The sequence below is a fragment of the Henckelia pumila genome, chromosome 1 (genome assembly GCF_033568475.1).
Source record: "Henckelia pumila isolate YLH828 chromosome 1, ASM3356847v2, whole genome shotgun sequence".
NCBI classification, from domain to species: domain Eukaryota; kingdom Viridiplantae; phylum Streptophyta; class Magnoliopsida; order Lamiales; family Gesneriaceae; genus Henckelia; species Henckelia pumila.
This window is the reverse complement of record NC_133120.1, coordinates 181,819,908-181,835,254: the sequence shown is the minus strand read 5'-3', so window position 1 is coordinate 181,835,254 and position 15,347 is coordinate 181,819,908.

Below are 15,347 nucleotides of genomic sequence, written 5' to 3'. Positions count from 1 at the left end.
GTCTGACAAATGCTCCAGCTGTGTTTATGGCTTTGATGAACCGTGTTTTCAGAAATATCTCGACGATTTTGTGATAATTTTTATTGATGATATTATGATATATTCGAAGAATCTGATTGATCATTCTGAGCATTTGAGAACCGTGTTGAAGACTCTGAGATCTGAGAAACTGTATGCTAAATTGTCGAAATGTGAGTTTTGGCTGAAACAGGTTGTATTTCTTGGACATATTATATCTGGAGATGGTATAGCTGTTGATCCAAGTAAATTCGAGGCAGTGATCAATTGGTCTAGACCTACATCTGTTCCTGAAATTCGTAGTTTTATGGGTTTGGCTGGATATTATCGTCGTTTTATTGAAGATTTTTCCAGTATTGCGAAGCCGATTAATCAGTTGACTTAGAAGAATACTCCATTTATCTGGTCTGAAGCTTGTGAATCTAGTTTTCTTGAGTTGAAGAAATGACTGACCAGTGCACCAGTCTTGACGATCCCTTCAGGTACTGGTGGTTTCACTGTTTATTGTGATGCATCTCATCGAGGATTGGGATGTGTTTTGATGCAGCGAGGGCATGTGATTGCTTATGCCTCGAGACAGTTGAAGCATCATGAGACTAGATACCCGATTCATGATCTTGAATTGGCCGCCATCGTATTTGCTTTGAAAATTTGGCGACATTATTTATACGGGGAACAGTTTGAGATTTATTCTGATCACAAGAGTCTGAAATATTTGTTTTCACAGTCAGAATTGAATATGAGACAGCGGAGATGGCTTGACTTGCTTAAATATTTTGATTGTGAGATTAAATACTATCCGGGAAAATCGAATGCAGCAGCTGATGCATTGAGTCGAAAGGTATGTTCTTTGTCCTTATCGACGATTGGTGTATCACATTTGATTGAAAACTGTTGTCTATCTGGATTAGTATTTGATACGAATTATCAGCCTCTGCAACTTTATCAAATTCAAGTTGAACCAGAGTTACTTTTGAGAATTAAAGATGCTCAGAAACTTGATTAGAATGTACAGAATTCAATTGAGAAAGTCCGATCAGGGCATGTGTCTGAATACCAGGTTCGAGATGATCTTTTGTATGTAAACAATCGCCTTGTAGTGCCTGATATTTCTGATGTGCGACAACAACTACTGAAAGAGGCGCATTGTAGTCGTTATAGTATTCATCCTGGTGGGAGAAAGATGTACAATGATTTGAAGACTCGATATTGGTGGAAACCAATGAAGTTCGATATCATTGATTTTGTGTCTCGATGTCTTAATTGCCAACAGGTGAAGGCTGAAAGGAAGAAACCGCCTGGTTTGTTACAGAGTTTATCAGTGCCGGAATGGAAATGAGATCATATTTCCATGGACTTCGTGACGAAGTTACCTCGATCTTCTAGAGGTTGCGATGCTATCTGGGTGATTATCGACAGATTGACGAAGTTAGCGTGTTTTATTCCTTATCGTATGACATATAGACACGATCAGATAGCAGAGCTTTATATCCGAGACGTTGTCAGATTGCATGGAGTGCCAAAGTCTATTGTATCAGATCGTGATCCTCGATTTACATCACACTTCTGGCACAGTTTACAGAATGCTTTGGGTACTCAGCTACACTTGAGCACAACATATCATCCACAGACAGACGGACAGTCTGAACGTACCATTCAGACCTTGGAGGACATGTTGAGAGCTGTAGTTCTTGATTTTGACACTAGTTGGCAAGAATCACTACCACTTTGTGAATTCTCGTATAACAACAACTATCAATCGAGTATTGAAATGGCTCCATTTGAAGCTTTATATGGAATAAAGTGTCGATCTCCTCTGTATTGGGATGATATCTCTGAAGTACCTGACATTGGCCCTGACATGATTCGAGATATGACTGAACAAGTGAAGCTTATTCAGAAAAGAATAAAGACAGCTCAAGACAGACAAGCGAAGTATGCCAATGTTCGACGTCGACCTTTGTCTTTTGAACAGGGGGATATGGTGTTTCTGAAGATTTCTCCATTCAGAGGCACTGTCAGATTTGGCAAGCGAGGGAAGTTGTCTCCATGCTACATTGGTCCTTATGAAGTTCTTGAGAAAATAGGCAATCTCGCCTATCGATTAGCTCTTCCTCCGGCTTTATCTGGAATACATGATGTCTTTCATGTATCGATGCTTCGAAAATACCTTGCGGATGAATCTCATGTGCTTCAGTCTGATGAGGCTGAACTCGAAGAAACCTTGAGTTATTTTGAGAAGCCAATTCAGATTCTTGATCGTAAGGACAAGCAACTTCGAACGAAGACTATTCCGCTGGTGAAAGTCCAGTGGAGTCGTCATGGTATGGAAGAAGCTACTTGGGAGACGGAATTAGATATGCGACAACGATTTCCAGAGATGTTTCAATGATGTGAGTTCTCCTTTAGTTTTTTATTATCTGATATATCTTATGTGCTGATAGTACTTGAGATTTCGGGGACGAAATCGTGTCTTAGTGGGGGAGAATTGTAATGCCCGAAATTATTTAATTTTGAACTGAGAATATTTAATTTGGGAATATTTGGAGTTTTGATTTTAATTCTAATATTCCTAAATTATTTAGGATTGAAATTGAATGAATTGAGAAATTGAGGACTGAATTGCAATTATTGAAGACTTGAGGGGCCAAAGTGCAATTATTGGAAATTTTATTGGACACTTTTTATTTTTCCTAGCATGCACGTGTGATTCAAGTCCATTTCCATCAGATTATTCAGAAAAGGAAAAGGAAGAAACCGAGAGCAAGAAACAAAAAACTTCCAAGTTTCATTCTTTATCTTCAAATCGCCGTATCTTTTGATTCGGTTATCCGAATTCGATTCCGAAGATGTTCTGGAATCCTTGCAACGAGACCTTCGAATTGATGTAAGTTTTCTCTTAGTTCATCAGGGTTTGGGAATTCGAAATTGACAGAGATCAGAAGTTGATATGAATTGATGTGTTGAACTTATATGTTGTGTTTTATTGAAGTTGGGTTGAAGAATGGATTGTTGGATTAGTTCTTATGATTTCCCAGCTAGTATTCGACTTATATGCTTGCTGATATGTTGAGTTTGAGTTGATATACAGCTGATATGATTGTTAGAATGACTTAGTTGAGTTCGGGATTGCCGAATGATACCGATATGTCATCGAAACTTTTGATTTGAAGTGTTTTGCTATCCTTTGCTTGAGCTGCTATTGAGCTGAGTATTAGCTGATGTTTTCTTGGTTGTTATGCTATGATTTCAGTTCATAAATAGGGCACATCAACTTGAGAATTCCGACTTCGAAACCAATAGAAGAAAGAACAAGGTTGGTAGTGTTTTGTCTTGAAGTTTAGTTGAAACTTGAGAGCAGATTTTGAGATTAGGATTTTGGTTGATGTTGTACAGATTTTGACAAGCTAGAAGACATCTTAAACCTCACATTTGAAAGGTAAAAGTGGACTACTACTTGAATGAGATTATAACTCGAGATGGTTTGTATCGAGTTCCCTAAATCACATACTTGTTTGCTTAATTGCTTTTATATGCTCTTCTATGCTTTGTTGAATGAGTCTTTGATGTTAATGAATGCTTTTATGATGATATATGTTGCATTCATCTTGCAAGACTTATTCCTTGATTTTGAAATGAACGGAAACGTTCGAATAGACGATTTGAGGGATTATGTATGTATGGCCTGGGTGGTTGACGTAGCCTAGCGTCTGAAGTGCATATGTAGTGGCTTCAAAGTCTAGAGAAGCAAGATAAGTAGCCCCACCTCGATTGGGAGTGTCGGTGGATTAGCTATGATATCTTCTTCTCGGGATCCCAACCGATGAAATGAGAGATTAGTTAGAGAACCTTGTTTTAAAAACATGAATTGTATTTATTTATATATCATGAGTTTGATATATGTTTTATATGCATGTTTAGTTGCTTTTACTGGGAAATCTATTTCTCACCGGAGTTATCCGGCTATTGTTGTGTTGTATGTGTCATGGCAATAGGCGGGAGTGGATCAGGGCAAAAGAGAACTTGAAGAACAAGGGATGAGGAGAATAGCGTGATGATCCGAGTTTTAGATGATTTGTGTGAGCTGTCAATGATAGTGTTGAGTTTCATAAACATGGTCATGTATAGCTACTTGTACCAAGACTTGTTGGTTAATAAGTTGTTGTCTTGTTGATGTATATAGGATTGGAGATGATGTGTAAATCCTTAAGACAACATGATGTAGCTTAATCTTTATTGTATAACAATGCTTCTTGCATGTTTTGTGAGCCTTGATTATTATGATTGTAAGGCCTTGTTATGATCTAGTTCCATCAATTGTATAGCATGTTGGAATGCATGTTAGTTGTTGAATTTGATTAGATCATGTGTGAACTGAAGCTAGATGAAAAAAATGAAGGAAAGGAACTCATTTGACAGCAATTTAGTTTCTGTTGTTTTTCTGGAAATGGGCTCGCTCGATCGGTGAAATGTCACGGATCGAGCGAGGCCATTGTTGCAGGAACAGAAGTTTTGGTGATTGTGGCTCGCTCGATCGTTGAAATGTCACGGATCGAGCGAGACCATATTTTGATTGCACCCGAGAGTTGGGCCAAAGTGCTCGCTCGATCGGCAGCTTTTCACCGATCGAGCGAGGTGCTCAAATTTTAAAAAAATAATTTTTTTTTATTTGTTTAGTCTTTGATTATTTGACTATTAATTACTAAGATTTGATTAATGAGAGATAAGAACTCGGGTCGTCACATAAGTTGTTTTCTCAATTCTCACCTCTCACTCACAAAATTTATGTGAGTATAGATTGCACTTTTACAATTTAATTCCTTCAATTATACATGTTATTATTCATTCAATCAATATCACTTTAACTATATATTCATAAAAGTTTTAGAAAATATGTTATTTGAAAACACACAATTATATATTATTTATAACTTATATCCCATCAATTATATATTTTCTATTAAATTGATAAAAAGAAGTGTAAACAAACATATATACAAAAAGACTTCATTTTCTTAGTAGTTTGCAATTTAAATATATACGAAATATTAAAATCTAATCTATTGTGATAATATGATAAATAAAAACTAATGCGTGTCAGGAGTTTTTTACTCCTTACTCTGCCATTGAAAAAGGAAAAATAAATATTATTATAGCAATATTTTTTTTTAATTTTAAAATTTTAATAATTTTTTTTTTAGAGATAAACCCTCCCCTAAACCTGAATATGACACTGTTTTTAGTTTTTCTTTGTAAAGAAAAATAAAGAGTACATGATGAAAGAGATATCACCTGGAATTTATTGAAGATGAGGAAAAAACACAAACCATTTCGTGACATGTTGAATCAATGATGACTTCAACGTCTTCTTATGAGTTGAGGGTTGGCTTACCATCCAATTTTCTTATAAATTGGCAAATAGGGTCTTTTTTAGTCAGATTCCCAAGACCATTACCATGACGCTATGCTTGGAATAGTTTTCATAAACGGAGAAGTTGACCTTGCACATCTCCACTAGAATGCGTCTCAAGAGTCAATGGGATATCATCTAATGACTCTTTACTCAGCCCATTTTTAATGAAATCAATTTTACCTTCTCTATTTGTGGAAACATATCCCAAAGATCTGCATCGTCTATCCAAGTCCATCTGGCACATTTATGACAAACATCTAACCTCTTGGCCCTCCTTTTCTTCGCATAGGTGATTTTTTCTAGTCCAGACATATTTCGAACAAGTAAGAATTTTGAAACTTCACCACCCAATCGAACTTTGGCTTCAATTATAAGACGAATATCCTCCGGAATTCCTTTTTGTATAAGCATTCTCAATCTTTCACATCTGCCTTTATAAATCATTCTTAAAACATTTTTAGAAACAGATGAAAAATATTTACCATGTTCTTTGATAGCTTCATCCATTTTGAAAATAAAGAATTTTTTTTTCCAATTATTTTGGGAAATTAAAATAAAACCGACTAAAAAAAGTTACGGAGTACCGTTATCCGCTACTTAACCGGGAAGTGAACTCAATTCTGCAAAAATAAAATGAAAATATAAGTAACAATTTAATTTGGATCATATAAAGGCATAAACACATCATTAAGAATTTCATTTTCTAAAAATGGTTTAAGCCTTTGCCCATTAACTTTAAACACATTATTATTTTTAGGATTTTCAACATCAACAGCACCATGAGGATAAACATTTTTTACAACATATGGACATGTCCATTGTGATCTAAGTTTTTCTGGAAACAAATGCAAGCGAGAATTATAATGTAAAACTTTTTGTCCAATTTCAAACGATTTTCTCATAATATTTTTATCATGAAAGGCTTTTGTTTTATCTTTATAAATCTTTGCATTTTTAGCAGTTTTCTTTGACAATAATTGATCTCCACATACCTCAGAATGACAAAATTTAAAGACTCTACTTATCTCATTGTCGGGTATGCAACGTCGAAAATTTTGATCAGGACAATACTTAAACAAATAAGGATCATCCCAATAAAATTTTTTTACCTCTTTCAAGAATTTATTTTTATCTTGTAAACTCCAATGAGAAGACATTTTATTTGTTACAAGAAAATTTACAATATTAGCAAACCAAGGCATAGTAGTAACATAAAATAGTTGATCATCCAGAAAATTTTCATTTATCGGTATTTTATTTGGAGACGATTCACAAATTATTCTTGATAAATGATCGGCTACTACATTTTCTTCTTTAAGTTGATTGTTTTCTTCAAATAGTTTTGATTCAAAAATATTTTCCAAATCAAAATTTTCCACTAAACAAACATCAGATTGTTGATTTAAGTTTTTTTGGTGTATATTTTCTTCCACAATTGTTTCTATTACATTATCATCTTCATCTTCATTAATAATTGGTTGTTAACATAAGTTGAACACATTAAGTTCTAAAGTCATATTTCCAAAAGATAATTTCATTATTCCATTTCGACAATTAATTAAAGCATTTGAAGTTGCTCGAAATGAGCGTCCCAATATTACTGGAATTTCATTATGCATATCTATTGGTTGTGTATCCAAGACAATAAAATCCACAGGATATATGAATTTATCGAATTGAACTAACACATCTTCTACGATACCTCTAGGTATTTTGATTGACCTATCGGCTAGTAGAAGAGTAACAGATGTAGGTTTTAAATCTCCCAACTTAAGTTTTTCATAAACTGAATAAGGAAGTAAATTCACACATGCTCCCAAATCTAACAAAGCTTTTTTAATTTTATTTTTTCCAATAATACATGAAATTGTTGGACAACCTAGATCTTTATATTTCAAAGTAGAAATATTTTGAATAATAGAACTTACTTGTTCAGTTAAGAATGCTTTCTTCTTTACATGCAATTGTATTTTCACAGTACATAAATCTTTTAAAAACTTTGCATAAGAAGACACTTGTTTAATAGCATCTAATAATGGAATATTTATTTTAACTTGTTTAAAAACTTCATAAATATCAGAATCATTTTTTTTGTTTTTTATTTTTTACTAATCCATGAGGAAAAGGAACATGTTTATTTGACTCACATATTACTTCAGATAATTTATCATCAACTTTCTTATTATTAAGATTCAAAGCATCATCTTTATCAAAAGTATCAAGATTTTCATCCTTACTCTTTGAGTTTAAATGATCTTTGTTTTCATCACTATATGGATCATTAACTATTTTACCACTTCTAAGAGTAATAATATCTTTTAGTTGATCAAATTTATCTTGATTTTGATTTTTAGGATTAGGTTGTGGTTGTGTAACACCCGAAAATTTTTAATACGTAAATTTTCATGCATAATTAAGGAAAATAATTATTTAAAATTTATATTTGGGTTAAATGACATTTATGTATTATTATGTGGATTATATGCATGATTTAAATTTATGAGATCATTTAACCCGCAGTTATTGTATTTTTAGAGTTTTGAGAATATTTTTGAGTCGATCGCGTAGACGGGACCGTGGACGGACGAGATGCCAAAAAATAATATTTTAAGATATTTTGTCAAGAAAATTTTAGTATTTAGTTATATATTTATTTAATAATTGATTTTTGGCCAAAATAAGTCATTTTATGGACTTTTATTAATTTTTAAAAATCCTCTATATTATTATTTCGGGATTTGAGTTTTAGTATCAGATTATTATTATTATTAGGAGTTTTAAATAAAGTTTTGTTGGTATAATATCTATATGTTGATTTAATGGGATTTTTAATATATTATCTACCCAAAAATTTAAACCTAAACCTACCCCAAACCCCACCACAATCTCCTTCAGCCGACACCACCTCTTCCCACACCCAGTCTCACGTTTCTTCAGCAGAAAACACCATAGCCGATCCAACCAAGCTCCATCTTTGAAGATTTTGGTCCGTTCGTCGTCCCGGAGACCCGTAAACGCATCAACCTTTGTCTATAAATTTAAAAGGCATGTCTAAATCCTTCTCTTGGCCACCATATAAGCTATTAATCATGCATGATGGTTTTTATTTCAGAATTTATCAGGAACTTTTCGTTTTATGCAAGAATGTATGATTTGATGCATGTTTGTTGATGGTTTCAGTCATGATTCACGTTTTCTTGTTGCATGGCTCGGTCCAGAGGCTAGGGCTCGATCAAGGGGTGTCCTAGGGTGTCTTAGGATCGAGCAAGGTCAATTGGTTCAGGCTGGTTTGGGCTAAGTTTGAAGCTGGTTCAGTTGGGGGTCTTAGAGGCGCGCAGACTAGGGTTTTTGGAAGAGGGGATCGGTCCAGGGCTAGGGCCATGGCTCAGGCTGAGCCATGGTGGGTTAGGACCGCCCAGATGTGGGCTACATCTGGGCGGCGGCGCTCTGGCCAGGGGTGGTCAGAGCTGGCCGACAGTAGGCCAAGAAGGCCTGCTGCTCTCGGCCGAAGTGAGCTGGGCAAGGGGGATCGGGTTTTTGGGCTGGGCTGGGTTTGGGCCAGGGTCTTGGGGTCCGGGTCGGGTCTGGTAGGTTTAGGGTCGGTTCAGGTGGTTTGGGTCCGGGTTAGGTGGGCCGGGCTTAGGTATTTTAATTGTTAAGTATTTAATAGTTTTAAGTGTATTTTGGGCTTTAATAATTAGTTAGAAAATTATTTGGGCCTCCAAATAATTTTATTTGGGACTTAAATAATTTATTTAAGTTAGCCCAATGATTTTTATGGGCTTGGGAGCCCATGAATATTTTTGGGCCAGTCAGTGGATTTTGGGTCAGTCTAGAATTTTATTGGGTTTAATTAAGTTAATGGGCTTAAATATTTTATTTAGGCCCATTTAAGTTTAATTAAGTTATTTGGGCTAAGATATGATTATTGGGCTTTAATTTAAATATAATGGGCTTAGAGTGAGTGACCAGCAGTCTGGACCAACCCATGAAAAATAAATAAGTTCGGAATATATATTTAATTATTTTATGCATAAAGTTTATATTTCAAGTATAAGTATATTTATTATGAAAATAAATTAAATATATATTACGAACATATTTTCAGTGAATGCATTCCTGAAATTTCTTATGTATATAATTATGTAAATGATGAGCAATAAAATATTTTGGTGGAAATTGAAGTATGTGTGACATAGGGGTGGTTTTCCACCATATGATTCGGTAGTTTTACTATCATAGGGGTGGTTATCCACCATATGATTCGGTATTTTACTACCATAGGAGGTGATTTATCACCGCCATCGTACGTTGGTTCAGGAGACTGATCAGTCGACACATGAGCGTCACACTTATGGATATGACCATCTTCAGGTTTCAAAAGCATTGCTCAAATATGTTATATATGATGAAGAAATAATATGTTTATGATTATGGTTATGATTCAGCAGTTTTATTATGTGATGAAAATATTTCCATGCATGCTCATGTACATGTATATGTATTAGTAATTATGTGATGCATTATTTTAACCTTGTTATAAAGGATTAGACATGTTGAGCCCCTAGGCTCACTACGCTTATATGGTGCAGGTGAGCATGATGATGTTTATGTAGCTCCTACCGGTGGTGAAGACTTATGAGCTCACAGAGCAGTGAACCCCTTGACCGTCGCAGCTATTTAGTTTATTATGTTGAATTTTGAAACATGTTTTATTTTATTATTGTTTCCGCATATGAGATTTTTCAGCAGCATTGTTTATTATTTTAAATTGATGCATGAAACATTTTTAAGGATTTATTTATTTAATATTTTTTAGGTTGTTTAAGAAAAAGTATGTTATTTTTATATACATATATGTATGGGCATGTATGTATAGTAGTATTATTTTTAAAAAAAAATTCGCATTTATTAGTAGTAGGCGTTTCATTTGGTATCAGAGCGCGGTCCTTGGAAGGTGTCTACTGTCACGTGAAGCTCAGAAATCTCACTATTGGTCTGTAAGTTTTAAATGCTTTAATAAGATTTAGAAGGAGCTTATGTATTAAGTTTAAGTATTTCATGTTCAGTAAGACTTTTGAAACCCTTAGTTATGCATTGCGATTTTTGCAAAGAAAATATGTGGTGGTGCAGAATGCCTCCGAGATAGATGAATAGGCGAGGGGGACCTCCACCTCAAGCTCCGCAGAACCCTCTCTTAGCATTGGAGCAGGCCAATGCTAACATGATGGCTGGGATTACTGCTCTGTTGGAGCAGCAAGCGGCACGTCCTAGGCTCACACATGATGAGGATGTTGCCGAGCGGTTCCAGAAGAAGGGACCTAAGGAGTTTGTCGGCACCACTGATCCACTCATTGCTGAGGGGTGGATTCGATCACTGGAGTCCATATTTGACTACATGGGGATCACTGATGCTGACAGGGTAAAGTGTGCAGTGTATATGATGAGAGGTGATGCAGCCTCTTGGTGGGAAGGTGCGGTTCGAGGTGTGAATCTACCTACATTGACTTGGATAGAGTTCAGACGCATGTTCTATGCCAAGTATTTCACTGAGAATGTGCGCAGTCGCATGATCCGGGAGTTTATGAGTCTCCGCCAGGGAGACAAGTATGTGGTGGATTACATCACCCAATTCGAGAGAGGGTGTCGTTTCGTGCCTCTTATTGCTGATAGTGCGCCGGATAAGTTGAGGCAATTTGTGGATGGTTTGCGGGCTGACATCAAGCATGACGTTCGCATGTTGGATGTCACTACATATGAGGCGGCAGTTAGCAGAGCATTACGTTCTGAGGAAGGGAGGCGAGAGATGCAGCGAGAGCAGCAGAGTAAGAGGCAGTTTCAGCCAGGGTATCAGAGTACGACTTCGCAGCCTCCTGCGAAGAAGCCGTATACTGGGCCGTCTAAGGGCCCGAATCAGCAGGGACAGTAGCAGAGGCCTCAGGGGCGTCAGCCATAGTAGCAGCAGAGGGGCGGGGCCCCTAATACTGGAGGAGTTCCGATCTGCCCGCAGTGTCAGAAGCCGCACACCGAGAAGTGTCTAGTGGGGTCCAATGTAAGCTATGTTTGCAAGGAGCCAGGGCATGTTTCATATAACTGCCCGAAGAGGAAGAACAACACTGGGCGGGTGTTCGTCATGCAGGCTGAGGAGGCAGACCCAGATACCTCCTTAATCACCGGTATTTCCTAAACTTCTTGTTTTAAGAAATTTTTGGGAATTTACTTCATGATTTTAAATTGCATGAATTATCTATTTGTTTGGTTAGAGTAGGATGTTCATTTTATTCGTGTTTAATTAAGAGAAATATTTTGTAACTTTTATTGAGAGAAAAGTAAGTTTATTATGCGATTGTTGGGATTTTCTGTGTGCAGGGAGAATTCTAGTGGGAGGAAATTCCACGTTTGCGTTGCTAGATTCAGGAGCCACGCATTCGTTCATCTTCCTAGTGTTTATCAGGCAGGTAGGCATTGAGCCTGAGGTTGCTGTTACAGGTTACAATGTCACTATGCCGTCTGGTCAGATTCTTACTACCACTAGCATCTGCAGAGATTTGGAGATGGAGTTACAGGGACATACTATCAGAGCAGATTTTGTGGTTTTACCGTTGACTGGATTCGATCTGATTTTGGGTATGGATTGGTTGTCAGTCAACGGAGCAGTGATTGATTTTCGGCAGAGGACATTGGCAGTGAAACCAGTGGTAGGTGACCAGTTTGTTTTCTATGCATCTCCGAGCAATGAGATCTCGCCTGTTATCTCTTATACACGTGCAAGGAAGTTGTTGAGACGTGGTTGCCAGGGGTTTCTCGCCAGTGTAGTCACTTCATCAGAACCACCTAGCAGATCATTGTCAGATATAGAGGTGGTTTGTGACTTTTCAGATGTCTTTTCGGAGGACGTTTCGGGAGTCCCACCAGCTAGAGAGGTGGAGGTCAGTATTGATCTGATACCAGGTACTGTGCCTATCTCTAAGGCACCGTATCGACTTGCTCCTACTGAGATGAAAGAGTTGAAGGAGCAGATTCAAGAGTTGTTGGAGAAGGGCTTTATTCGTCCTAGCTTTTCTCCTTGGGGAGCTCCAGTGTTGTTTGTGAAGAAAAAGGATGGTAGCATGAGACTTTGTATCGATTACCGAGAGCTCAACAGGGTCATTGTGAAGAACAAGTATCCACTGCCGAGGATTGAGGATTTGTTCGATCAGTTGCAGGGAGCTTCGGTTTTCTCTAAGATCGATCTGTGATCTGGCTATCATCAGTTGAGGATCAGAGATGCAGATGTGTCCAAGACTGCTTTCCGGACACGCTATGGGCATTACGAGTTCTTAGTAATGCCGTTTGGATTGACCAATGATCCAGCGGTCTTCATGGATCTCATGAACCGCGTATTTCAGCCGTACTTAGATCAGTTTATCATAGTCTTTATTGATGATATCTTGATCTACTCGAGGAGCATTGAGGAGCATAGACAGCACTTGCAGACAGCATTGCAAACTTTGAGGGAGCATCGATTGTATGCAAAATTCAGTAAGTGCGAGTATTAGCTAGAGCAAGTGGCATTTCTTGGCCGTATAGTTTCGAAAGATGGGATAGCGGTGGATCAGACGAAAGTGCAGGCAGTGCAGGATTGGGGAATTCCGAAGAATGCTTCAGAGATTCGCAGTTTCTTGGGTTTAGCAGGCTACTACCGGAAGTTCATCAAGGGTTTTTCTTCTATTACAGTACCCTTGACTTCCTTGACCAAGAAAAATGCGAAGTTTATATGGAGTTCAGACTGTCAGAGGAGCTTTAATCGACTTAAAGAAGCACTCACATCTGCGCTAGTGTTGGCGATGCCTTTTCCACACGAGGAGTTAGTGGTTTACACGAACGCGTCTAAGCTTGGGTTGGGCGCCGTATTGATGCAGAGTGACCGAGTCATTGCCTATGCGTCGAGACAGTTGAAGATTCATGAGCAGAACTATCCGACGCATAACTTGGAGCTAGCAGTAGTGGTTTTTGCTTTGAAAATCTGGAGGCACTATCTGTATGGTGAGAAGTGCAAGATTTTCACAGACCACAAGAGTCTCAAGTACTTCTTCACACAGAAGGATTTGAACATGAGACAGCGCCGATGGTTGGAATTAGTTAAGGATTATGACTGTGACATTAGCTACCATCCGGGTAAGGCTAATGTAGTGGCTGATGCGTTGAGTCGGAAGACTTCAATGGTATCTTGTGTGACAGTTCAGTTGCCACTTCAGGAGGAGATTCAGAGATTCGAGCTGGAGTTGTACTCGAGCGGTCAGACACCGAGTTTGGCAGTGTTAGTGGTACAACCAAATCTTCGGAATCGTATCAGAGTTGGACAGCTTGCAGATGAGGAGTTGCAGCGATTGAGGCAGAGAGATGAAGCCAAGGGTGGGCTTCTCTATACAGTTGTTGATGGTATCGTTCAGTACCATGGTCGCATGTGGGTACCCAACGTTGATCAGTTGAGGATTGAGATCTTGACAGAGGCTCATACATCTCCGTATTCCATTCACCCCGGAAGTACGAAGATGTATAGAGATTTGCAGTCATTGTATTGGTGGCCCGACATGAAGAGAGATATTGACCGATTTGTATCAGAGTGCTTGAATTGTCAGCAGGTCAATGCAGAGCATCAGCGTCCTGAAGGGTTACTTAAGCCTCTACCCATTCCGGTGTGGAAGTGGGAGAACATCACGATGGACTTTGTAGTTGGCCTTCCGAGGAGTACTAGAGGATGTACAGCTATTTGGGTGATCGTGGATAGACTCACCAAGTCAGCTTATTTCTTGCCGGTGAGGACTACTTACTCATTGACGCAGTATGCAGAGCTTTACATCAAGGAGATTGTTAGACTTAATGGCATACCAGTGTCGATAGTATCGGACAGAGATCCGAGATTTACCTCTGCATTCTGGAAGAGTTTGCACACGGCTTTGGGGACTCGGCTATTATTCAGTACAGCGTTCCATCCCCAGACAGATGGTTAGTCGGAAAGGATGATCTAGATTTTTGAGGATCTACTGAGAGCTTGTGTCATTGATTTTCAGGGCTCTTGGGAGACTAGATTGCTATTAGTGGAGTTTACCTATAACTAGTTTTCAGTCGTCTATAGGTATGCTTCCTTATGCAGCTCTCTACGGGAGGAGATGTAGATCGCCAGTGCATTGGGATGAGGTTGGCGAGAGGATTTTACTTGGTCCCGAGATTGTACAGCAGACTGCCGATATTGTGACATAGATACGGGATCGTATGAGGACAGCTCAGAGTCGTCAGAAGAGTTATGCTGATACTCGATGACGAGATCTTGGGTTTGTAGTAGGTGATCATGTGTTTTTGAAAGTATCACCTATGAAAGGGGTGATGAGATTTGGTCGCAGAGGCAAGTTGAATCCGAGATATATTGGGCCATTTGAGATCTTGGAGAGAGTTGACACTTTGACATACCGTTTAGCACTACCGTCAGGGCTCGCAGCAGTGCACAAAGTTTTCCATGTATCCATGCTTCGGAGATACATCTCTAATCCGACGCATGTGTTTGAGGAGAGGCCTGTTCGTATCTTAGCCAGAGATGAGCGGAGATTGAGGACGCGGGTCATACCGATGGTCAAAGTCCAGTGGCAGAATCATTCCGAGGAGGAAGCCACTTGGGAGACCGAGGCAGACATGAGGACTCGCTACCCGGAGTTATTCGAGTACGCACTTAAATTTCGAGGACGAAATTCAATTTAAGGGGGGGAGAATTGTAACACCCGGAAATTTTTAATACGTAAATTTGCATGCATAATTAAGAAAAATAATTATTTAAAATTTATATTTGAGTTAAATGACATTTATGTGTTATTATGTGGATTATATGCATGATTTAAATTTATGAGATCATTTAACCCGCAGTTATTGTATTTTTAGATTT